General features: G+C 40.2%; 1 protein-coding gene and 1 long non-coding RNA gene across 2 annotated transcripts in view; one reads left to right on the top strand and one right to left on the bottom strand.

Annotated features, from left to right (window-relative positions):
- LOC135221812 (hypoxia-inducible factor 1-alpha inhibitor-like) overlaps positions 1–28,000 on the top strand; it is a gene marked incomplete in the record, with an annotated part of 237,220 nt that overhangs the window by 129,410 nt on the left and 79,810 nt on the right.
- LOC135221811 (uncharacterized) lies at positions 143–27,966 on the bottom strand. Its single transcript, XR_010316091.1, has 3 exons — positions 27,224–27,966; positions 26,700–26,848; positions 143–749 (listed from the first exon to the last, which is right to left on the bottom strand). It is a non-coding gene; the product is annotated as an uncharacterized LOC135221811 (long non-coding RNA).

Raw genomic sequence — 28,000 nt, forward strand, 5'->3', positions numbered from 1 at the left:
TACTTTGCTACAAGTTATTTCTTTAATTCTAGTGTTTCTTGCATTTTTTACAGAAGGGCTGGCACTTCGAACTTTCTTTGGCCTATGATGGCTTATTTAGCATTTGCTTTCAAATAAAAAAAACACAAAAAAGCACAAAAAACAATGAACACAAAAGTAAAATGAGTCACGAGAGAACATGGGATGCTTTGTTTGGGCGCTCAGTATGGGGCCTAGTCACAAGGTAGGCACTGGAAGGAGCATTTTATGGTGTGCAAAATCCAAGGATATGTATGAAACCCAAGTCAAAATTGTACAAAAACCAGGGCATATGAAATCCGAGGTTTGACTGTAAAACCAGAAATTATGTATCTTCACCTCACATGTACAAAGCTACAATATTTACAACAATGAAGAAACTTTTTGGTATCTTCCTTCCTGAGTAAAACTTACAATTCTGAACAGGATTATTCTATTTAAAAATTACCAGCATAGAAACTTAATTTCACTTCTTACCACAGTGATTATTAATCAAATACATATTACATTTATTCCATGTAAGTCATGAACTGAGTTGTTAAAAAGCATCAACAGAAAATGGCAAAAATTATGCTTAATTAAAGCCTAATGAAAGCCTCGAACTTACCACTAGGGAAGACAAGAGCAAGTAGCAGAAAAAATAAGCTGTGAAGCATTCACTAACAAAAAGGCCATACAAAAGTTTTCTTTACACTGACAGGACATCGAGTTCAAACAACCACACCTACAAGCTGTGGAAAAAAATCAAAAGTAACGAAGAAAGCACAAAAAAATATTTCATATTTCTTAGCAAGCAGTATTCCTGTCTCAGTGACATTCTATGAAGACTTAAAAGGTATTTTCACTTATACAGTTATAATAAACATGAACAATAATGATATTGTATAATTCTAAAGATAAGTAGAACATTCTATGTACATATTTATTCTATGCATTACTTTACAGGAATAAAACAAAATAAAATGGTTGGGAAGTAACAAGACAGTCAATATGTCAAGCATGAACTTATTCCTTTACTCACTGCACTGTGGCATAGTCAGAAGTTAACAATGTGCACAGTAAATAGTGAAGAAATACAATCAGTCACAAAAGCAGAGATGATTAACCTCATTTTCAACAGATAGTGAGAATATGAACTGTATACTAGTTTAAACTTTTAAAGGGTCTTTCAAACTTTTGAAATGATCTACAATTGATCATAAGACAGTTTGACACATGCAGCTTCTCTAATAAAGCTTGTGACATGGGTTACCTCTTTACAATTAGAAAATGACAATTGCTGAAACTAAATAGTATTTTTCCCTTCTATACAAACCTGAGCTCCCTTACATTAGGAATTACCTTTGGCAAAGCTGGAAAATGGCCACTATACTCTTGAACAAGGTGGTTAGGCAGTAACTAGTAGGCAGATATACCTGCCTGCCTTGGTGTTAACATTCCAGTTTGCCTTTTGGCCCAGGTTTCAGACTGAGGGGTGGCATTAGGTGGGCCTAGTGTGTAAAAGACCACAGGTTTGTATAGTTAGATAATATAGAATTTACTTTCAAAAACTGTCATTTGTCCCAGCACAATATACAAACTATCAGTCCTTTACATTAGGAAGAATCAATGATTGAAGGGAGAAATCTGAGCGAGTCTCTTTGAACTGACTGGAGTTTGCCATACCTGGGCTGTTCCTCCTGGTCAAAAGAGCAAGGAGTACCATGCCCCTGACATACTGATTGGAGTATAGGAACTACAAGAATAAATATCAGACTTTTGGGCCTTTTCAAGTGGGTAAGGAATTGTAACTCATATGAAAAAACGCTAAGAAGAATCCTAATAGTTGGAGGCAGTAAGGCAAAGACTCAAAAAGGGTTTGTCTTAACGCCACTTTCTCCTTCCACCCCTTGCTAGAGGATGGAGGGGGATTGCTTCTATCATTGTGCAAAGAAAATGGGCAGACTTATCACATCAGACATCAGTTCCAAGAATAGCAGGTTTGAGTCCTATTCTCCACCTGATGGGAGAGAAGTAGGGGGATGTGGAAGGAGGAGGAGGAGAGGCCAGTCACTCATAATGCCTCTCACTTTCAGAACAGAACCACACCTTAGGTGCGATGTTACCTGTCCTGTTAAAGGAGCCGGGTAAGAAAACATGACTTGTTGAGCAGCCACCACACGGCCAAGGAAAAAAAGGTTCCATGGAATTGTGGGCAATACCCGAAGATATAAATAGTACATAAATGTGGTCCAATGATGCATTTCTGTACCCAGACTGACAGATTCCTCTGGAATGCGAGGGATGGACTAAGCCACTGATCCTGTAAGCTGTTGGTGGAAGTATACAGGTGATGTGGTTGCCCCTTGCAGAGAACCTCCTCCCAATCACTTCATAAAACCAGTAGAAAGACATGTCTTTAGACACTTCTTCCTTGGCGAGTCAGTACAGTAAATCCCCCGTATTTGTGTTCTTGAGATTCATGGACTCACCTCTTCGCAGATTTTTCTGTGGAACCTATTTCAAAATCATTCGCAGGAGGACTAGCTTATTTGCAGGTTTTTCTGTGGAACGTATCTATAAAAATATCCGCAGGTCCCCACTATTAATGGATGTGAATTTTTTCATAAAGCAATATTCTGTATTTTCATCTGACTTTCTCCTCATTTGTCATTAACTGTAAGGGCCTCTGACGCTTAAGCTCTTTGCCAGAAGCCTTAGGAGAAGCAGAACGTTTAGAGGACATTTTAGTGGACGATTTCTAAGAATATTCTTAGTCCGTAGTAGTACATACTGCACAAACACGCAAAAACAAGAGAACATTGAATTCTATTAGGTCAATTGGGTATAAATTGCCCATATGTATACGTACATTGATATTCTGCGCATACTGTACATTTTATGAAATGTTTAAAGATGATTCTTAAATATTATACATATGTACATAGTATTTTAGGATGATATAAATACACAGAGCATATCTAAAATAGGTAAGACGATGGGAATATATTTGAACCCCTGTATTCACATTCTCAAGATTCGTGGACTCGCCTATTTGTGGTAAGCAGTCCCTGGTTAACAGCGGACTCGGTTAATGGCAATCTGGTTTTATGGTGCTCGTTTAGTGGCATAATATCGGCGATTTATGGCACCATAAGGTGCCAATAATAGAGTTACGGTGTCTTAACTTACCTAACAAAGGCGCCATTAACCAAAACTTGGTACCTTAAGCGCCACACATCACCAAGTTTCGGTTAATGGTAGTGCACCCTGCCGAGAACAGAACTCCAGCCGATAACCGAGGACTGCCTGTATTTTTCATATACAAATATTCACAAATTACTGTACAGGCAGTCCCTGGGTTACGACAGGGGGTTCCGTTCTTGAGATGCGTTGTAACCCGAAAATCAAGCCAGAATATCACCAAAAATCCTAAGAAAACCTTACTTTTAATGCTTTGGGTGCATTGAAAACTATGTAAACTGCATTCTTATTGCATTTTACATCCCAAAAACCTTCAAATATTGATTATTTTGCATTTTTGGTATCATATTTCTTCTGCCAGATGAGCGTTGTAGGCGTCGTAACCCTGGAAAAATTTCTGATGGATATAACTGAAAAGCACCTTAACCTCGGAACGTCATAAGCCAAACCCGTCGTAACCTGGGGACTGCCTGTATTTTCAAATAATTTTTGTGACTGATGCACTTTTTGTGATAAAACTATTACATAGAATAATATTCAGTTATAAGCATTTTTAAACGGTGTTCTTGTGTTTGAACAAACAAAATAGGCAGTTATAAGCATTTTTAGAGGGGTTCTAAGTACATATTCACAGATTTTAGCTATTCACTGGGGGGGTCAGAGACGCATCCTCTGTAAATACGGGGGGTTTACTGTAGCAAGGTAAGTATGTTTTCATCTGCGGTACATAGTATTTTTATGCATAAGTACTAAGTATATCTTTGTCACTACCGTAAATGCTGGCGTATAAGGTGACTTGGCGTATATGACAACCACCCATTTTTCATGTAAAAATGTAGGTTTAGAGGTATGTTCTTCATATAAGATGACCCCAAATTTATTAGATTATAAATACAGGCAGTCCCAGGTTAACAGCGGACTCGGTTTATGGCAATCCGGTTTTATGGCGCTAGACAGCGATTTATGGTACCATAACGGGCCAAGTCTCGGTTATCGGCACCATAAGGCACCAATACGAGAGTTATGGTGTCATAATGTACCTAACAGAGGTGACATTAACTGGTTATTGACGCCATTAACTGAAACTTGGAGCTATACGCGCCATAAATCACCGAGTTTCAGTTAATGGCGGTTTTCGCTTATCAGCACCCTGCCAAGAATGGAACCCCCCCCCATAACCGGGGACTGCCTTAGTACTTTCTTTCGGCTACACTAAAGGCCTTGGGCGCATAAGCTAACACTCTCTTTCTCTCAACTCCATTCATCACCTGCTCTTGAATCAGACATCCAACCATTAATGTACCACTAGCATTGGCATACACTTCCAACTTACTTGCATTTGGATTATAGTCTGCATACGCCACCTCCACATCTTTTACTACATCTTATGTGAATTTTTCAAACGCTTTCATCATTCTTTCATCCCACTTCAGCACAGTGCTCTTCTTACATACATCCAGTCCATTTTGTCAATGGCTTAGATATGCCCAAACAATCTTTAACAAATTTCCTTCTAAATTCAACCAATCCCAAAAAACCCACGCAACTCGCACCATCAAGGGTCGCAGAAAATCTCTGACTTTCCCCACAAATTTTCCTGATTTTCGCAGCCAGAAGCAGTGACCATGTTCCCCCAAAAATCTACTTCTACAAACAACTCACCTTTGCCACTTTCCCTTCCACGCTTACTTCTTCCAACTTTCGCAACACTGCATTCACCAACCTTTTATGATCTCCCACTGTTTTACTTACCACCAAAATATTATCTGGGAAGACCATCACATTTCCATGATGACTCCGATACATACTTTCTTTTGGTTGCATGTCTACAAATAGCTGAGTGAGAACTGATGGTTCTTTAATAAATAACAATAGCTTTTGAACCTTGTGCTAAGACTGAGGATGAACCTAGCATAAGGTTCAACAGCTATTGTTATTTATTAAAAAACCATCAGCTCTCACACAACTGTATTTCTGGGTTCAACCAGTGTTCGCCGGTGAAAAGGATCCTGCTGCTCACTTTTCTAGTATAAATAGGTTCTAAATATACCAGAGAAAAAACTAGCATGGTATGCTGAGGTTATTACCCTCGCGCGAGCACCCTAAGGGCGTCGGGTATAAAGTACAAGGCGAGTGGAAGCCACTATTCACAGGTCTTCTGCCAACTAGAGGTTTCCTTTCCAAAACCCCTCTCATGGGGAGAGCCGTCGCAGCGGCTACTTCCTCCCCCTCGCTACTGCTACTACTACCCGACCCAAGCGCCATCTGCAATCCTGTTTTAGACGGTGAACTAAGCGCCACGCTCTTTCTTGTGCTCGCTATTTTTGTGTTTTTGAAGACTATTCGAGATGGCATCGGCTGATCTTCCTTCTCTCCCATCGAAGTTGAGTACCCCGATTTCTGTTTTCGTAATTTATACGGCTGAAGGGGTTTTCAAATTAGCCTTCGGCCCTGTAGAAAATATTGCAGGGCCGTCGGCATGGCCCGCTATTTTATGAGCGTCAGCAGGAACGCATGGAATTTTTGGTACCCATATATATTACCTAATTTAAGATAAATCGAATGATATTACGCATTAAATGTACCAAAATTAAGTGTCCACCTGTTTTTATTAGAGTTTTTGTTTTGTAGAGGTGCCTAACGCGCTCATGACGTACCCTGGGGTTAGTCTGGGGGTTAGACAAAGTTTGTTCAAAGTAATTTACCCCCCCCCCCCCCCCCCCCACCCCCCCCCCCCCCCCCAGCTCAAGAGCGCGTTCGAGCCGATCTCGTCATAATACTAAGTTATCATGTTTCGATAGGCTATTAGCAGTCTATCATATAGTAGGGGCGAGAGAGTTAGAAATTCTTTCTCTCTTCCCAACGTAATTTTGCAACTCCTCCTTCCTCTTCTTTCCGGGCTCAAGGTCGGTCCGTCCCAAGGAAAAATCAGTGAGACCAAAATCCCTGCCCAAGGGATCAAAGCCGACTCCGTCAGTGGTGACTGAGTCATCTCCGGCCCAACGGCCGTCGAAATCCTATGACAAGTCACCTGCTGCCAAGGATTCTCTCCCCTCTAAGGGATTGTGATCAAAGTCCGCCAAATCCAAGGCGACGGAGTCTGGCGTAGACCATGAACTGCTCACTAACCTTCTATTGTCGAGGGTTAGGGAAGCAGTAGATGAGAGGTTCGAGTCGTTGCGACGTGCCTCCGGATCTGAAGTCTCTGACATGGTGGCTGAGAGAATCAAACCGTTGGAGGATATGATGACCAGATTTCTCCACTCCAGATCTCCAGCGCTGGCGATGGCGGTGCCGGATGCCTCCAAGCTTCCCCCCTTCCATAAAAGCAATCCGTGGCGGCTTGCTATGCATGCCCCATACACGTCGATGGGAAGCTAACCATCGAAGGGTGCGGGACCCGGCCACTGGAGGACTTTGAGCTCTTCCCAAAAGGTCTCCAGTTCCCTTTCCCGGGGTTTATCAGACTAGCGGAGCACACGCTAGTGAGAGTTGACAAGGTTCCAAAGGAGACGGTGATCTTCCCGAGGGACCAAGCCCAAGCTGTCTGGGCACGCACCATGACCGAATGGGAGTGCGTCAACACCAGGTTAACGCCTCACAAGGGCACATACACCAAGTTTGTGACCCAGGATCGAGTTCCATTGCCCTGCACCGACAAGTTGGCGGAGCTAACTCTGCAAGCCATAGCGGAGGATAAACCTCTCCCAGCTTTAAAAGAGACAGAGGCTACCTCCCTTCTCTTCCCTGCGAGTAGGGAGTTTTGGAATGAAGCCCCGTCCACATTTACGGCAGGTAAACTGGACGCGGATTGTGCCTCCACCTTATTCTCCGAGAAGCTGCCTAAACTTCTGGAGAACCTGATCAAAGCAGAGTTCGAGGCAAGGTCGAGATTAGCAAGGTCTATCAATTCCATCACCTCGGCGGAGTTGGTAGCCACGACGTACCGGGACGAACAAGTATTCCAGGTCCTGACAAAAAGTCTATTACAGACTTTCCAGTCAGACCTGTACGATTTTGGAATGACAAGGCAAACTTGCAGGAAATACGTCCTGGCGGAGGCTTCCATCAGACATGAGCCTAACAGATTGATAAAGGCGTAAATCTGAGGAGAGAACCTGTTCCCTCAGGCAGAGGTAGATAATAGTCTTGCAAGAAGCCTTCAGGGCCAACCAGAGCCTCCGGGTCCGGTGGGGACTTCCCTTCAAACAGAAGTTTGAAGCACCCGGACATCAAGCTAGAGCAAAGAAGAGGCCGAGGAGATACAATCCCTCTCAGTCACAGACAATTGTTCAGGCGGTCCCAGTATCACAAGTTGGGAAGGCTTCAACATCGAAAGCTCAGCCACAGCAGCGGTTTGTTCTGCTACAAACTCCGCCGGCCCAGCAACCCTCAACCTCCACAGCCATCATAACCTCCCCAGCCTTTAACCCCGCCTATGAAGCTAGGGAATCATTTCGTAGCTATAATAGGCATGCGGGTAGTAGCAGGGCCAGAGGTGGCTCCCGGCTACGAAGCGGTTCAAGGGGTAGAGGTTTCCGAGGAGGCAGAGGGTGCAAACCTGCAACCAATCAGTGAGAGCCCGCAGGTAGGAGGGAGATTATATCTCTTTCGAGATCATTGGACCTTCAGTCCATGGGCCCACAGTATAATCTCCAAGGGCCTGGGATGGAAATGGAAGAAAGGGCCCCCACCACCAATAAACTTCTTCCAGATCCCAACAGCAGACCTGGTAGAATATACCAAGGATCTCCTACAAAAGAAGGCGATAAAGAAAGTAAGGAGTCTAAAATTTCAAGGACGTCTGTTTACTGTGCCAAAGAGGGATTCGGACAAAAGAAGAGTGATTCTGGACTTGTCAAGGCTCAATTCATACATACTTTGCGACAAGTTCCATATGCTGACAGTCTCGCAGGTGCGGACCTTACTTCCCCGTGGGGCCGTCACCACCTCTATAGATCATACAGACGCTTACTATCATGTTCCGATAGTAAGGAACTTCTCTCTGTACCTAGGTTTCAGGCTAGGAAACAAGGCTTACTCATTCAGAGTCATGCCATTCGGGCTCAATATTGCACCCAGGATTTTCACCAAGTTAGGAGAGACTATAATCCCAGAACTAAGAAAAACTTTTATTCCTAATGGCTATAGCCTCAGGCGCTAGAATATCTGAACTCTCGGCTCTCTCATGAAATCCAGACCACATAGAATTCCTCCCGTTAGGGGAAGTACTACTATCCCCAGACCGAAGCTTCCTGGCTAAGAATGAGGACCCACAAAATAGATGGGTTCCGTGGAAAATCATCCCTTTGACACAGGACACATCACTGTGCCCTGTCACTACCCTTAGATCCTTCTTAGCCAGAACTTCCGCAACATCGTCAGGTCCTATTTTCATTAGAGAAAAAGGTGGCACTATTTCTCTTAAAGGTATTAGACAACAAATACTCTACTTTATTAAACAAGCCAATCCGGATTCGGTCCCACATGTCCACGATATCTGGGCGGTGGCTACCTCTATTAATTATTTTCAAAATATGAATTTTGAGGACCTGAAGAGATATACGGGTTGGATATCCCAGTATAGTTTTTAAGCGCCAATATTTAAAAGAATTTAGAAGCCCTTAAATTCCCAGCAATTGCTGCAGGTAGCATAGTCTCCCCCGAATAATGAATCCTATCATTCTTCTCCTACCCCTTTCTCCTTCCTGATACTCTCTCCTTCCTACCTGCCTCGCTCATACTCCCCACCATACCTCTCTCCTCTGGGTTGGGAGGGCCTGGGCACCATCCTGCCACCAAACCTTGTACATAGAATATTTGGTCCCTGATTGTTTTATGGACCGCGCTGTACATATCCTGGGAATGTGATATTGCCTAGAATATCCTGTCAATTTTATTACTAGTTCTAGGTCATAGTTTAAGTCTTAGTGTAAGTAGTAAGTAAGTAAGTTTAAATTTAAATGGACCTAGTGTAAATATTAAGTGAATAATTTAAGTTGAAATGAACCTTAGGTTTCATTAACTCCTTCCTTATAAGAATACTTAGCATCTAGTAGGCTTGGATAGGCATTCTCTGGTAACTTTTCACCGGCAAACACAGGTTGAACCCAGAAAAGGGATTTTGACGAAGGAAAAATCTATTTCTGGGGGAAGACCTGTGTCGCCCAGTGAACCCAGCCCTTCCAATTAAGTTCCCCACCCTTACACCAATCCAAGCCAGGTGTCTAAAATCCAGGATTGCAGATGGCGCTTGGGTCGGGTAGTAGTAGCAGTAGCGAGGGGGAGGGAGTAGCCGCTGAAACGGCTCTCCCTATGAGAGGGATTTTGGAAAGGAAACCTCTAATTGGCAAAAGACCTAGGAATAGTGGCTTCCACTCGCCTTGTACTTTATACCCGATGCCCTTAGGGTGCTTGCGCGAGGGTAGTAACCTCAGCATACCATGCTAGCTTTTTTCTCTGGTATATTTAGAACCTATTTATACTAGAAAAGTGAGCAGCAGGATCCTTTTCACTGGGCGACACAGGTCTTCCCCCAGAAATAGATTTTTCCTTCATCAAAATCCCTTTATTGTGGACCTGCAACCAATAATCATCATTTTCAACACGGAAAACTATGCCCAATACTAAGTCCAAAGCAGTATAGAATCCAATCACACTTGTTGCTCCTGTTATGATTACAACTTTATCACAATCAGAACCATCCATAGGAGGGGGAGGGACTCTTTCAGTACCAGGAATAAGATGGTATTAGACAGCACAGTGGACTACCTAGTCAAGACTCCTATAACAGAAAAAAAGGCAAACTTAGAAAATGAAACTTGAAAAAAATAAATAAATAAATACTTTTACATAAGGAAATATTAGACTTTTTCATACAAACCAGCTCACAAACCCATTGCCTTTAATTACAACCCATTTCTCCCCCTTACTGACAAAGTAAACTTCTTTTCCCTTTCTGTATAAAAATACCCAAACTACCACATGGTTACCACAAATCATAGGTTTGTATATTAATAAAAATCAAGCACGCTAATATACACAAAGTAAAAAAAGAAATGTTCCCACCATGAAAAGCAAGTTTAATAACAGTCAGGCAAAGAGCTCACAAAAACACATCTGCATCATGAGGGCTGAAAGCAAACGGAAATGTTTACATCTGGGCAGGCAGGTATTCTCCCCTACCGAAAAGTAGTTACTGCTTAACCACCTAGTTCAAAAGTTTAGCGGCCGCTTTCCAGCTTCGCCGAAGGTAATTCCTAATACAAAGGACTGATGGTTTACATATCTTAATATCAATTGAATTCACTGCCCATCTTTTGGAAGACAATACACCAACAAAGGATCTCAACACTTCCTTACTAATAGTGGGAGAATCTGACTGGATTTCTTCTATTTCCTCAAAACCTCTGCCAACTAGCCATATTATAATTTCTTTTTTTATCACTGTTTTCTTTTTCTGTTAACATTGGATGAGTTGGTTACATGCTTGACTACCAATCTCAGGGTCCGTGTTTGATTCCCTGCTCTGCCAACGCAAAATTAGAGGAATTTATCTCTGGTGATAAAAATTCATTTTTCGGTGTGGTTAGGATCCCACAATAAGCTGTAGGTCCCATTCCTAAGTAACCAATTGGTTCCTATCCATAAAAAATATTTAATCCTTCGGGCCAGCCCTAGAAGAGCTGTTAATCAGCTCAGTGGTCTGGTAAAACTAAGATATACTTAACTTACCACCCATCGTACTGATAATGCCTTTTGACCCAAGTTAGGAATTTCTTCATAAACACCAAAATTCTTCCAAGTTTTTAGTTCTTGTTTTGCTTTAAGGAGGCCAGCCGGCTAATGTCATTTTTTAAGGACAGGACTTTGACATCAATACCACCTAATAAGGTGACTTGGGACATCTCCAAACCGCATATGATTTTCGCCTCTGACCTTCGGTTTTGTGACGCCAGGACAATTTATCCCGAAAATAACCATTTTTCAAAATCTATCTCTTCCCTTGATATTTAATATTAAGACCTGGGATTACTACCATACTACCTGATGTAGACCTCCAATCAAATGAAGTTTTTTTTTTCTAAGTCATTTTTTTGCTAGAAATGAATTTTTCAATATGGTAAAAAAGTAAACCCTATAAAAAAAGACAAAACCAAATTTTGGAAAAAAGGGCTCTATTTGATTGTTCTATAATGTCTTTCTAAGTTATATACCAAATTTCAATTCTACAGCTTTAAAACTAAGTGAGAAGATAGAATTTGAAGGTCAATAACTATAGTTTTGAGATATGGGCATTCAAAGTTTTCCTTTGTATTTTTATAAAGACAATGTTAATAAATAATGATTATTATGTATGTATATTTCTTTTTTGGGTATTAATAAACCAAAACTATATTATTTATCATAATTTAATCATAAATGATGATCCCTTTGCTTATACTATAACATAGCCTGGGGCAGTCCTTCCTACACAAGTCTCTTTCTCTCTCCTTCACTAACTCGTATTAAAGCGAATTTTCTTCGTCTGTATGTTAGCGAGATGTTTTGCTTGTCTTTTCCTCATTGGCATGACAAAATTCTTGCCAAAACAAAGATAAACATACGTAAAAGCAAGCGAATGTCAGAGGTGAAACTCAATGTACACTACATGAGGTTTATGCTTGCACTGAAAGGTGGTTGGTAGTGGACTTCCTTTCTGCAACTCATGGAATCTCTACAGATGCCATTGCTCACAAATTGACAATAATTATCAAAATTTATGATAACAGAAGAGATATTGCATTTTCTAGTATGGATCAATGTTTTGGCTTACTGAGTTACGTTTACTAACTACCCTGTAACTACGAAAGTAAGAGGAATTTTGACGAAATATTTTGTATACGTATTCCCCATTGCCATACGAAGCTCCATGAATTTTTTCATGACTGCATTTTTTGCCCTATACCCCCCATATACGTATAGGGGTTCTGGCCGACCCCCTTTACAAGTTCCTGACTTTCTGTGTTTTCACAAGTCATTACAATTTCACTGGGTTCCTGCACTTCATCTTCGGAAACTGGAACCCATTTTTCTACATCTCTGTTCCAGTCAATGGTTGTTATATGTATGTCCAATACATATATTAAATATTTCTCTACCTACCATATTTTCATGTGAACAGTTCCTATCTGCCATTCATCAGACCCTTCCAGCAGGAATCTTACTCTCTGGCCAACCTTTGGAATACTTTTGACTGTTAAATTATCTTGGATGAAGTGAACCTCAACTTTGGTGTGGTTCTCTTGTTCTTCATCTTCATTTTATTTTCCACTGGATTTACAACTGCTTCTATCTCATTCTTCTAACTATATATTTTCCATTTCATCCTTTTTATTTTTATGCATCAATATATCAACCAACGTATTCCTTTCTTCTTCAATGTTTCTATCAAAACTATGGTGCTTCCTGAACATGTGTTTCATGTACTCTTATAGTATTTGAACCATATTTCAAAATTATTTTTGCCATTTTGACCAATGACTGTTGCTGGTCCTTTCCATTCCTTCTGCTATTCCCTCTTAAAATATATTTAATCTCCAATCTTAAGGACTTTACCAGAGGGCCTTACTTGTGTTTGAGTGGCCATCGTATTTTCTCAGAAGCTTCAGTAGCAATAAAGGCTTATCTTGCAGAGTGGCAAGCATTGAGATGTTTGGCAACCATTTCAATAGATGTTGTACCCTCCAGTGCAGGAAACTCATCATTCATGGTATATGGTAGGTTAGGATTCCGCCCATACACGAGTTGATAACGGCTAAAAACCCCTACCACTTTGAGACAATTTTTAGCATTGACTGCCCATGACAAAGCCACTTTTAAAGACAGCTCCAGTTGCTTTGCCATAATTTTTGTCACCTTTTTGTCTATAACTGCATGTTTATGCTCACACAGTCCATTATTGAAGCAAGAATATGCTACTGTATGGTTCACTTGAATGTTCAATGTTCTCACACATTTCTAGAAGCGTATTGTTGGCAAACTCCGCACCATTATCACACAAGAATTTCACAGGGGGTCACAAACCAGTTCCCAACCATGTCTCCATAATTTTATTTATTATCTCCTTAGGTTCTTTACTTCTTGTCACATAAGACTTTGAGAACCTCGGTGCCATATCCTCCATATGCAGAAAATATATATATCCCCTTTTTTGTACTCCTTTAGGTTCTAATACCACTACTTCAGCGAACTCCTTTGCCATATTCAGCTAACAATTGGCCTTGATGGTGTTTTTATATTTCATGCATATCTCACAGGTATTTGATACTTCTCCAGCATACATGTAGCACATTTCATCCTTAACAACCAGCATCCTTCAACAACCAAATCAGTTTTTTTTTTTACGTGGGATTCCCGAATTGTTGGTGCAATTCTCCTATCTTATTTTCCTTTTCATTATCTCTCATGGTCATCATTATTTCTTCTGCTTTCTTCCAGGCTTCTTTCTCATCCATTATTGGAAGGCAATAGTGTCCTGAGGAAGTGCACCTCAATTTCAACTTTTTTTCATGAATTTCTGCAGTAACATTTTCTAAGTCCAATTTCATTTGCCCTCTCCTCATTGGTATTTTACTGAATTAAAAGGGGGATATAGCAGTTCACCACATCTGCTATCACACTTGCTCTGTCACCTATGTTCACTGGAAATTGTTTCTTCATCATATACTTGTACACATTACCATCACCAAACATAAACTTTGTTTCATTTACTTTCTCTTCTATTCTCATTTTTTTCTCATCCGACAAAGACTGTGTATTCTTTTAACTACTAATCACTACCACACAGTGTAGAACTACAAGCTGTGCCAAGGATAGCACAATTAATAGATTCTCTCTTCAACACTAACATCAATTTTGGGTTTTTAATAAATGAATATAACTCTTCCTCCTTTACATTCCTTACCTACACATCTTTTGGACATAATGGAGACAGTTGGTACTCTGATCCACACAATATTTCCTAACCTTATATAAATGTCAACTGAGTTTCTCTGCCTATTTGTTTCACTTCTGTTTGCCATGCTTCCTCTTCCTCTGTCTCTAAACCTTCCCTGTCCTCTCCCATGTGTAATGACATTTACCTCCTCTGTGTTAAATACTGGTTCAGATTTTATCATCACTGCAGGAGTATCACTCTCACTCCTGTTTGACACTGCACCCAATGATAACACTTCTTGACTACCAAAAAATTTCCTAAGGGCTCGCTGCATGAAATCCAACATTTTATCCGTTTCACTAAAGGACACTGCTGTCAACACTATTTGTTTATCTTTAACCTCTTGCCCTGCATTGTCTAGTAGCTTAAATGCTAAAATACTTTTTGCAAACTTAGTTTGTATCTATTCAGAACTGCACTTCTCTTCACAAATTCCAAAATGTTTTGTAGCTGCCAAAATATTGTCCATGCTTCATACACTGCTGACATTTCATCCTTCTTGTACCACTTGTCCCAAGTGTTTTAGCAAAACTTTCATTCCATCTTCAACTGTCAACTTCTTAATTTCCACTTCCTTGAAAATCTTGCTTCTTACCTCGCTTACTTCTGGGAACGACAAGGCAACAACCGCAGCTTGTTTCTTTTTCTTGATACTTGTGACATGCTGCCATGCTTTCAGCTCATTTTCAGCCGTCATAGCCTTTATCAACATGGAAAACTGGTAACACCAGCCGCCCGCCACAGTTGCTGACGCTACTCATATTTACGACGTCTTATCTTCTAAACTACTCATTAATCTCTTCCTTCCTGCCACAACCACACTATGCTACCATTTGCTGAATGTGTAAACCAGTGTGGTAGCATAAATCAAATGCAGACATAAAAAAATTTGCTTTATTTACCTCGGAGGTCTAAGGAGATCCAACCTACCAAGTGCCTACATCATTATGCTTCGCCCTGGTCCAACCCTCACAACCTAAACATAAACAAACATCATAAACAAATGACAAGTGTGAAGCATAACGTCATGCACAAATACTCTCAACATAGTTAACACATATGCTGCTTATGAGGATAAACTCTCTCTCTCTCTCTCTCTCTCTCTCTCTCTCTCTCTCTCTCTCTCTCTCTCTCTCTCTCTCTCTCTCTCCTGGAAAGCAAGAGAGCAAATGGCAAAGTAATGAACAGGAAGTGCATAGTTTACCTTGACAAGAGCATACAAGTAAGTACAGTACATATACACAAATACATACACAGACTGAAAAAGATATGAAGCTAACACTAAACAACTGGAGCAGGTAGTCACAATATTGTAGTGCATTAGATAAATGTCAATATGAGAAGAGAGAGAGAGAGAGAGAGAGAGAGAGAGAGAGAGAGAGAGAGAGAGAGAGAGAGAGTTTACTTAGCAAGATGTATAAATGGAATGGAATATATACGTAATCTAGGACAAAGGTCAAGCACTGGGACCTATGAGGTCATTCAGTGTTGAAGGGGAAACTGAGAGTAGGAAGGTCTGAAAGGTTTAACGGGAGGGAAAACCTCACAGTTGCACTATGAATCAACTGCTCAGAGAGGGTGGACAGCAAGATGGAAGAGACAGCATATGATTGGGGGTACAGTAAAAGGAATGAAAGAGGTTGCAGCTGGGGCCAAAGGGACGCTGTAAACAACCTTAAGTAATGCCTACAGTGCACCATGTGAGCGCACTGCATGCAACTGATGGCAATACCCCTAAGGGGCAAGATGTATAAATGTACCTTGTATTATTCTAATACAGTACACACATTTTTTAATAATTTTCTACACTTAACCTACAATATTGTTTATAGTTTGTAATTTGCAAATGTGAGGACTCAATTTGCTATATATTTCAATAACATTGAAAGCTTCACATGTAAATACAAATTTTTTCTTCTTAATATTCCATTTGGAAATGGGTGGATTTCTTGTAAGCTCTGGGGTCTCATAAGCCATCACATACAGTACTCACTATTAGCAACTGCTAACTGCAAAGCCAGCAATCCAAGAAATGCTTACAAAGCAAAACCATGTGCTAAGAAGTAAACATTATATTTCTTTCATATACAAAAGGGATAAAAATTATAGGAACAAATGAATTATGAGTTAGGAATAACAATGAATAAAGGTGAGCTAGAAGGGAAAGAAAGTATGGGTTATTCATCAGTTGTTATCAGCACTACAGAAACATGAAAAATGTGGCAGGTGACTGATAAGTATCTGGGCTTGCAGTGATGGTCATTTTGGCATATGTGAGTGGTGAAGCTGTGGAAAAACAAATAAATCCAAAGATTTCTTTTAAGAATTTGTCCCCAAAGACCAGCACATTATATCTGTGCTGCATCTACTTCATACTGTATGAGCACAAGAAACTGATAAGGAGTGGTTTGCTGATGAGATTAAAAACTTAAAATTATTCTCCTTTCCATAGTAATGAAAGTTATAACTATGCTCCAGGTTTAACCTACTTCAATTTGTTATCATTAGGTTATTTTTCTACAGTCTCTTATTCACCAGACTGGATTGCAGTGATTTCACAACAAAACTTAAAATGATCACAAACAGTTCTGCTCCAAAGATCTGATGAAATATTAGGTAACAAAACTGAGTTTTCTTACTGGAAAATATTACATTTGGAACCATCACTGTAATCTACACCTCCAATAGTATATGTCCTATTACATGATGTTCTTCAGAATAATCATTAAGTACTTTTTACTATTATTGTATTTTTCATAGCTAGTCAAAGTGTAGAAATACATGGAATCTGTGGCATATGGCATCCAATGTGTAGATGAGGTGGAAGCAAGTTGAAAGAGTGCACTTGAATCCAGTGACGGATCAGTCTTTCCTCAACCACCTTGGAGAGTGAACCTCCACTTTGCTCCCCCAAGTTGGATTTTTTTACCTAAGCCCATGTTTTGTTTCATATTAACAGTACAGAAATCCTGTGAGCGTTACCGTATTTATATGGCCTTCCAGGACTCGTGCTCATGTTCCTCTGGGTCAGATGCAGATTGCAGATGTGCTTCATGCCCATTCCTCTGCATCATCATCGGCTGTTTTATGTATAATGCTGGTCTGTCTCTCTCAGGGGGATATTGGCTTTCTAGGATAGGCGTATTCCTCCTATTCCCAACACAAATTTTAATGATGGAGGATTGCGTTGGTCCCGTCTCCTTGCACAAGACCAGTCATGATTTGCTGTCTCGTCGTATAGCTAACTCCCTCCCCTTTATCCTTACAGATAAATATGATTCTTTTTCCTTTCTCAGGATAGAAGATATATTCTTTCACTGAGGAGGAAGTCATATTATTTGTTTCTTTTCAGGTTTTACAGTTGTCAGCCCTGCTTCTCACCTTGAATTTGGGCGGCAGCAGCGTTCTGCTCAGACCTTGAGAGCCTCTCTGCTTTGCTTCCCTCTGACAGAGTTGCCACTTCACTAATTCTGGTATGCTCGTTGGTACTGTGAAGAGAGTTTGGAACTTAGTCAGTCCTGTTAGCAGTGTGTTCCTTTCTATCCTTGGAGCCCCCTTCTAGCCCTCTTACGCCGGAGCCCTAAAAATCAAAAACGTCTCCCGTATGCCGGGCCCGGTTTGGAGTGAGCGCGGAAGTGGAAAAAAAATAATTTTTTCAAAAAATTACAGCGCGCGTACTTTTGAAGATTAAGAGTTCATTTTTGGCTCCTTTTTTTGTCATTGCCTGAAGTTTAGAATGCAACCATCAGAAATGAATGAAAAATAATATCATTATCATATGTAAATGATGCGATATATGGTAGCGAAAAAAAAAAATTCATACACAATTGTATTCAAATCACGCTGTGCAGAAAACGGTCAAAGCTAACCAGTTACTTTTTTTTGCGTTGTATTGTACACTAAATTGCGATCATTTTGATATATAATACATTTGTAAAACAACTAAAAAGCAACACCGGAAAAATATTATCACACAAAAATGATGTACGAATTCGTAACGCGCGGACGCAAAAAAATATTTTTTTCAAAAATTCACCGTAAATCACAATATTGTTCTAGAGACTTCCAATTTGTTTCAAAATTAAGACAAATGATTGAATATTATGATACTGCAAGAGTTTTAGATTAAAATTGCAGATTTGACCATTTCGGACGAGTTAAAGTTGACCGAATCTCGAAATTTTTATATATATTTTTTTTTATATGCACATATTTCGGAAATGGAAACAGCTACAACCTTTAATTATTTTTTGTTGTATTCTTCATGAATTTGCGCACATTTTGATATATGAAACTGGTATAAAAAAACGGCTAATATGAAAAGGAGCAAATATTAGGATAATGCGATTTACGCATTTCGGAGATTTTCGGCCGCGAAGCGGCGCGCGGAGGGAAGAAAGATATTTTTTTCAGAAATTCACCATAAATCACAATATTGTTCTAGAGACTTCAAATTTGTTTCAAAATGAAGATAAATAAATGAATATTACTACGCCGTAAGAGATTTAGCTTACAATTACGTTATTTGACCATTTCAATTGCGTCAAAGTTGACCGTACGTAGTATTTTTTCCAATTATCGTAATTTATATGCAGATATTTCAGAAATGAGAAAAGCTACAACCTTTAATTATTTTTTGTTGTATTCTTCATGAATTTACGCACATTTTGATATATGAAACTGTATAAAACGGCTAATATGAAAAGGAGCAAATATTAGGATAATGCGATCTACGCCTTTCGGAGATTTTCGGCCGCGAAACGGCGCGCGGAGGGAAGAAAGATATTTTTTTCAGAAATTCACCATAAACACACAATATTGTTCTAAAGACTTCAAATTTGTTTCAAAATAAGATAAATAATGAATATTTACTAGGTCGTAAAGATTTAGCTTACAATTACGTTTTTCGACCATTTCAATTGCGTCAAATTTGACCGTACATAGTTTTTCTTCCAATTATCGTAATTTATATGCAGATATTTCAGAAATGAGAAAAGCTACAACCTTTAATTATTTTTTGTTGTATTCTTCATGATTTATTTACACATTTTGATATATGAAACTGTATAAAACGGCTAATATGAAAAGGAGCAAATATTAGGATAATGCGATCTACGCCTTTCGGAGATTTTCGGCCACGAAACGGCGCGCGGAGGGAAGAAAGATATTTTTTTCAGAAATTCACCATAAATCACAATATTGTTCTAAAGACTTCAAATTTGTTTCAAAATGAAGATAAATAAATGAATATTACTAGGTCATAAGAGATTTAGCTTACAATTACGTTTTTCGACCATTTCAATTGCGTCAAATTTGACCGTACATAGTTTTTTTTCCAATTATCGTAATTTATATGCAGATATTTCAGAAATGAGAAAAGCTACAACCTTTAATTATTTTTTGTTGTATTTGCCATGAATTTGCACACATTTTGATATATGAAACTCTATAAAACGGCTAATATGAAAAGGAGAAAATATTAGGATAATTGCGATCTACGCATTTCGGAGATTTTCGGCCGCGAAGCGGCGCGCGGAGGGAAGAAAGATATTTTTTTTTTTCAGAAATTCACCATAAACACAATATTGTTCTAGAGCTTCAAATTTGTTTCAAAATGAAGATAAATAAATGAATATTACTAGACCGTAAGAGATTTAGCTTACAATTACGTTTTTCGACCATTTCGATTGCGTCACATTTGACCGTACGTAGTTTTTTTTCCAATTATCGTAATTTATATGCAGATATTTCGATGATGAAAAGCTACAACCTTTAATTATTTTTTGTTGTATTTGCCATGAATTTGCGCACATTTTGAGATATGAAACTGTATAAAAACGCTAATATGAAAAGGAGCAAATATTAGGATACTGCGATTTACGCATTTCGGAGATTTTCGGCCGCGAAACGGCGCGCGGAAGGGAAGAAAGATATTTTTTTCAGAAATTCACCATAAAATCACAATATTGTTCTAGAGACTTCAAATTTGTTTCAAAATGAAGATAAATAAATGAATATTACTAGGTCGTAAGAGATTTAGCTTACAATTACGTTTTTCGACCATTTCCATTGCATCAAAGTTGACCGTACGTAGTTTTTTTTCCAATTATCGTAACTTATATGCAGGTATTTCAGAAATGAGAAAAAAGCTACAACCTTTAATTATTTTTTGTTGTATTCTCATGAATTTACGCACATTTTGATATATGAAACTGTATAAAAACGGCTAATATGAAAAGGAGCAAATATTAGGATAATGCGATCTACGCCTTTCGGAGATTTTCGGCCGCGAAGCGGCGCCGCGGAGGAAGAAAGATATTTATTTTCAAAAATCACCATAAATCACAAATATTGTTCTAGAGACTTCAAAATTTGTTTTCAAAATGAAGATAAATAAATGAAGATTACTAGACTGTTATGTATTTTGCTTACCCAAAAATACCAACATAAAGATAAAATATATATATATATATATATATAGTATATATATATATATATATATATGTATATATATATATATATATATATATATATATATATATATATATATATACTATATATATATATATATTATATATATATATATATATATATATATATATATATATATATATATATATATATATATATATATACAGGGGGTCCTCGAGTTACGACGTTGATCCAGTTCTTACGATGCATCGTAACACGATTTTCAAGCGTAAGTCGGAACATTGAAAAATACCACATGATTTAATGTAATACCTATCAAATAACAACGAGAGAACAATTCCTTACCTTTATTAGTTTGATTGGCTTGCACACTGGAGAGGAAGCTGCGGTGCTGGAGAGACTGGGGGAGGTTAGTGAAGAGAAAAAGAACCTCCAGAAGTTGCTGGAGATGCTGAGGCAGATGATTCTTGAGGTGAGGCACCAATAACCTTTCCATTTCAATTATTAGACCACTACGCTGCTTAGTTATCACTGTCGCTTTCATAGGAGCAGATCCTTTCACATGTTCAACGATGCGCTCTTTATCTTTGATAATGGTAGCAACGGTCGAACGGCTAAGGCCAAGCGAGCGGCCAATGTTTGTTGGCGTTTCTCCCTTCTCAGATCGCTTTATAATGTCCACTTTAATTTCCATGGTGATGGCCTTTCTTTTCTTCGATGCACTACCATCAGAAGAGTCCGCCTTGCGCTTGGGAGCCATAACAAAGAGCAAAAAGTTACAAAAACGATACAACACGAGGGAGAGAGAGGCAGTGTAAACAACCAAAATGGCGTATGGGCGAGGAATGAGCGTAGCGAAGCGACGCCGTCCTCTCCCCCACAAAGCGTATTCTTCCGCCGTGCGCCTGGAACTAGTTTTTCGCGTTTCGGTTTACCACGTTGCTTACGACGCTAAACCGCGTAAGACGGAACGACGCAAAATATTATTTTTTATATATGGGGGCGCGTTCGTAACCACGAAACATCGTAATCGAGACAGCGTAACCCGAGGACTTACTGTATATATTAATTAAATTATATAGAATATTATATATATATATATATATATATATATATAGATATATATATATATATATATATATATATATATATATATATATATATATATATTATATATTATATATATATATATCTAATATGTATGTATGTGTTTCTTTATTTATTACATTTTCCGATTCTGGTACGAATACATAAATAAAAGGAATGCAGGTGACACTTTTCTTTTTGCATACAATGAAATATCGTATTCATGCATAGATACTGAGATATAAAAACTTGAAAATAAATAAATAAAAAAATAAATATAAAACAAATGCAGAATACTCACTCCTAATCCTGACTCTTCGTTCTATTCTTGTTTTCTCTCCCTCCTCCATTGAAGAGTCTTGCATTTTTTTCCTCTCGACATGACGAGGTACAGGTGGAGGAGGGAGACGCGCGCCCTTACGGCCGCTGGGATAGGGCGCGGTTCCGTGCGCCCTCCCTTGACCGCCGCTGAGTCGCACTCCAATAGAAGACCGCACTGTGGTATTGGCGGTCACACTCCCCGAACCTGCATAGAGCTATCTTGCAGGTGCGACAGAAGAAACGGGTGTCTCTCCTTCTGCCATTCATATGGCACACCCGGCACCGTTTCTGCCTGCGCCCTTCTAGGAGATCCAGTGTGTGATCCCTGGCATCAGCCGACACGGAGGGTCCACTACCCGACGAGAAGGGGCGCGGGTGGGGGGGTCAGCAGGGGCGGCGGCAGCAGGGGCATCAGCAGCAGGGGCGGCGGCAGCAGGGGCGTCGGCAGCAGGGGCGTCGGCAGCAGGGGCGGCGGCAGCAGGGGCGTCAGCAGCAGGGGCGTCGGCAAGCAGGGGCGGCGGCAGAAGGTGACCGAAGTTGGCACCCCGAAGGTCTGCCCTTTCCTCTATGGGTAGATCTACAGCTCGGGGCAGGGGGGCAGACATGGAAGGCCACTCATTGGGATCAAAAGTTGATGAGGGCTTCCCCGGCTGCCTCGAGGAACTGTAAGTGGCTCATCCTCCGTAGATCGGGACCGTAGTACCACAGTAGAGTACGTAGGCATTTTGGAGGGCCAACTGCAGAATGTATTTCAGGAGCTTTTGGGTCCATCTCCTGGTTCTCCTGGCGAAGGGATAATATTGGATGAGTTGATCAAAGAGATCAACTCCTCCCATGTGCCTATTGTAGTGCCCAATGACGGTAGGGCGCTCTACACGAAACTGCTCATACACAACTCGGCCCTGTCGACGCGTCTTCTTCCGCTGCACGATCTCCTCTTGGACAGGTTCATGGCTCGTCGTAATCATGGGGACGAGTCGGACACCCCCCTTCCAACAGATGACGAAGACAGCTCCCTTCCGCCGCCACTGTGTTCTCTTCCTCTTGCCAGATGTTGCTGATGGCTAGCGTACCTCTTGAGGGAATTCGGGCCCCACGCACCAACCGAAGGGTACCACTGACGTGAACACCTGCATCATACAGTTCCTGGGCCAGGGATACCGAGTTATAATAATTATCCATAAACAGGTGGTATCCCTGGTTACGGAAACGATCCACAAGCCCGAAAACAGTTTCACGCATCGTGGAGAAGACCCCGGAATACACCGAAAAGTCCACGACGTAGCCAGTGTTGGCCTCGGTAATAAAAAAAAATTTCACGCCATATTTCTTCGGCTTCTTGGGGTTATACACTTTGATGCTTAGACGTCCTTTGTAAGGCATCGTCCCTCATCTAAAGAAAGGTTCTTTCCAGGAATCACGAGAGTTTTACAGCGTTCACGAATAATATTCCAACACTGGGCGCACTAAAATGAGGCGATCAGAGTTATTCCGGGGTATGGCCCTTCGGTTGAAGGCGTTGAAATATCCTGTCCAACGCCAGGAAAGTATCACGGGGTGCATAATGCCGGGCACATAGGGCGTACATAAAAGAAAATTACGCCTCCAATACATCCTGCCAAAAAAAAACGTGGAGCCCCAAAAAATGCGCCATGTCAGGGAGGTCGCAGCCTCGCCAGTGATAAGATAATGTCGTGCATAGTTCATCACGGCAATACCTGGCGTAGTCCACCGTCTCTGCTACCAGGTACTCCAGCAATTCCCGCGTAAGGAAAAGCTGAACAAAACCCAGAGCAGTCAGGGGAACAGGTACGGTGAGCCCAGGATTTGCCGTAAATGGATGCATGGTAGGTGGTGTGGGGTCCTCTGTCCACCCATCGTCGCTCTCGGACGACCCTAGGCTAGCACGACTTATCCGACCTTCTACGTGCCCACCCCTGCGCCGCGCGCGGCGCGCGGGCACGAGCAAAGCAGGGCACGATTTCCCACACGAACCCCCCTCACTGGCCCATCTCCCTCACTCAAGCCTTCGCTTTCTGTATACCCATCATCATCGCCAACAAAACTTGATCCTAAATCATCGTCCTCCCCCCCCTCCTCAGATTCCCCCTCATAAGCACTATAACTACTAAATTCTAGTTCACTTTCGGGATGTGACCCTCAAACGGACATTGGGGGCAAATAATCCTCGTCATCACTATGATCGGGAGTAATGTCCTCGTCACTGGATGACCGGATGACCAACCGCCATCAAAATGAGGACTTGCCAAATGCTCTCGATCGAGCTCCGATAAATAGATCTCAAATGTCTCTTGGTTTGAGCCCTCCCAAATTCCTACGAATGCCCCTAAGGATGGCACGATGTTTCCTTGGGGTTACTAACGGCAAATGAGACACATTCGAAGCACTTTCATCGACACGGTGGTCGCACAGAACGGCGTTGAGGAGCGAGGTCAGGTTGGGTGCTGGGTCCTTCGCCAGCATCCAAGTCCAAAACTCTTCTAACACGATCCCTTCCGACGGGTAAAACGCGCCTTTCGCGTGTCATACGACGGTCAGACATCTCTATGAACGTTCTGTACCAACACAAATGTTCAAAGTCTCGCACAAGCTCAGTCAAACACGATTGCGGCAAAAGATCGCTGACGGATGATGCTACGATGATGCTGGCTGGAGCGAGAAGGAAGGATTCCGCGCATGCGCACTTGGGTCACGCTTCAAAAACAAAACAAGGCCTTGATCCGTGGATCTCCCAGCATCCCCCAAGGCGCGTGATTCAAAAGTTTTCGGCTGGTAGGCCTATAAGTATTTTTCCGCGAATTTTAAAAAAAACTTTTTTGAGTCGACGTATGGTACGTCCAATCGGCCATACGGGAGACATTTTGACTCGACGTTTAATACGTCCAATCGGCGTAAGAGGGCTAGTAGAAAAGGTTGGTTACAAGATCACTAAGGATCTGAGATGCTCACTGAGTTGGTTGCTGATCTATAAATAATTACTGGCATTTTCCCTCTCCTCAAAGAACCCCGACTTCACGGAAACATGAAAATTGCAGTACATATTGCTAAAGGGTTTACCAGTAAATCTTACTATACTGTAGTAAGGTAGTAATGATGAAGTTCCAATTGCTAGACATCCTCTGGGGGGCTGTTCCACAGTCCAATGGTGTGAGGAATAAAGGGATAAAGGGAATCAATGACCAATTGTAAATGTGAAAAATCTCTGTTGAAATACAACTTATGGAAAACTTACAAACAAAAGACCATCTATCAATGGTCCAAGTCATAACTGCTACTATTAGGAAACAGAAACCGACCACAACGAACCACTCTATCTAAAGGAGATAAATCTCTGGCACAAACAGACATCCACACCAGAGAAGAGTATTCAAGTAAAAGAAGTACAAATGACCTTAAACAGGTTGCACTGATTTTATAACTGTTATAAATAAATGAAGCCTTACAAACAATACCTAACTTTCATGCGACATTTGCTGAACCTTTCATTACGAGCTTCTCAAAAGTTAGATGCGAGTCACAAGTTACACCTAGAATAGTTAAAGCTTCAGACTCATTGAGCAAAGATCCATCCACCTGAAGGGGAGGATGGGACAGAAAACTGTACAATATCTGCTAATCAATAGTATTTTTGTTTTACTGGAGTTCAGCCTCATACCCCACCGACTTCATCCTTCCCTGATCCAGTCTATGTCCTGATTGAGGCTAAGGGTCCTTACATCATGAGCCAGACTTTACTACACTAACAATCTTGTTTTCCAAGCCAAACCCACATCACTTGTATGGTACACTAAAGTTAACAGTGGACCTAAGAAAAAGCTGCCCTTTGGAACTCCATACACAATAGGTGTAGGTTCACTAAAGATCCCATCCACAGCAACTCAATGCTACCTACCTGCAAGGAAATCTTGAAATAATCCTAAAACATATCAATCCATCCCAAGATTCTGATGTTTATAATTAAGTGCCTTGTGATTTACTAAATCAAAAGCAGCACTAAAATCTATTTAAATTACTCTGCACTCAAAACTCTTATCAAGGTTCCATTGCAAATGGTTTGATAAGTCTAAAAGAGCATCACAGGTACTTAACTGCTTCCTGTATGCATATTGACTATTAGCTAACAATCCTTTAGATTCAAAATACTTACACTATAGCGGCTTAAAAATAAGTTTTTCAGCAACTTTGGAGAGCACAGGGAGAATACAGATTGGCCTGTAGTTACTGCAATCTGCAGATATGTCACTCTTTGGAACAGGCACTGTATTACTAAGCTTACGCTCATCCACGACACTACGTTGACATAAAAATCTATAGAATCTAGTAATCAAAATCAAATACGAATTTAAGGAGTATTTCCTTCCAACCTATATGTTAGTCAATGATAAATCTGTACCTTCCAACCTATAAGTTAATAAATGATAAATCAGTGATTGAAAACCAATGATATATGAAAACTGACTTACCTTATTCGTAAATAACACACAATGCTTCTCTTCACAAATTTAAATATGCACCTTACTATTATAGGAAATTGTATCATATAATTTCTTTCAGGGAAAATACAAACCCTTGAAGCCTTACCTTTCTCTAAAGTTCTTTCTAGACAACAAAGATAAGTTAATACAAAAGCCTTGCTCTAAATGCAAATAAAACCACTTACTTTCCATTCCCACTAGCAAAAGGTTAGAAGTTAATGGGCCCCAGTTGTGCTTTTTCTGTTGAACATTTAACCACTGCCAATTGAACTGCAGAAAATCTAAAACAATTCCACGCCCAAAGGTATTATTTAAACCTTGCTGTAGATACACCCTGAGGAAAAAGTACATGTAATAAATGAAAATATTAAAACTCAGACTAAAAAATAAAACACAATATCCATATTAAACTAATTCATAACAAATATAATTTGAAACCTAATATGTTATGTACTACTAATGGCTTGCAATTCTTTCATGCTGTACCATCCCCACCCCCAACCCCACATTGAACTGGGATCTGAAGAGTTGCATATTGTTATTTATGACCCAATAAAGAAATCTGAATGGTTTCCAGGAAAATTCATTCAAATATCATGGTGCAAAATAATTCTCATATGGGGATTGCCAAACTCTATCCCATTTCTTTTATAGCACCTCAAATGATCATTGTACAACATACAGGGTTAAAAAACAATTTTTCACATACAAACTAATCACTTTACAATATCCTGATCTGTACTAGCAGCAATCTCCAGACATGTCTCGGAAGAACACGGTCCTGCTTTCGACTTGTATGACCAAGTACCCAGTGCCCCTGTTGGTAGAACTGGTCATTATCTGAGTAGTCTGAACCAGCTGCAATCAGAGTGGATAGGGAGGTGGCCAATGTTTTGTAAAGTGATGGGTCTTTATGTAAAAGAAACTTATGTATTTTTAAAAACTTACATTTGTTTAAAAACAAACCCAATATTTGGGGCTTAAAAAATTTCTTGGAAATGTAAGAGGGTCACAGAACCAGTAACTGCTACTTTAAGGAAAATTTATCCTATAGTCTTGAGAATAACAAGGAGTAATGACCTAGACAAGGTCTTTTTTTAGTAAGGTCATGGGTTATACTGTACCTTCTTTGTGTAAAAACATCTAAAACAGAGGAACATGACACTTCCCATAAAAGTAAAGTGTAAGAAGAGCCTACCTCATATTTATCCCTAAGGGTCAGAGGGGGGCTTAGCATGAGAATGATGATCAGTCTGCCCACCCTACTCCCCTTCCCTGCCATTAAGGTTTCAGTACAACTTGGCTCACACACTATAGGTTCAAGAGAGTATAAATCTAATGATTTATGAGTAAAATTTAAATTTTTATATAAAAGTAAGACTTCATATATACTTACCCAGTAATTACATGGCAAAGAGTTTCACTCATTTAACAGCTAAAATTTTAAATTCGTGGGTCGTGCTAGTTTCTTTCGGGATGGGTGCCT

The sequence above is a fragment of the Macrobrachium nipponense genome, chromosome 3 (genome assembly GCF_015104395.2).
Source record: "Macrobrachium nipponense isolate FS-2020 chromosome 3, ASM1510439v2, whole genome shotgun sequence".
NCBI classification, from domain to species: domain Eukaryota; kingdom Metazoa; phylum Arthropoda; class Malacostraca; order Decapoda; family Palaemonidae; genus Macrobrachium; species Macrobrachium nipponense.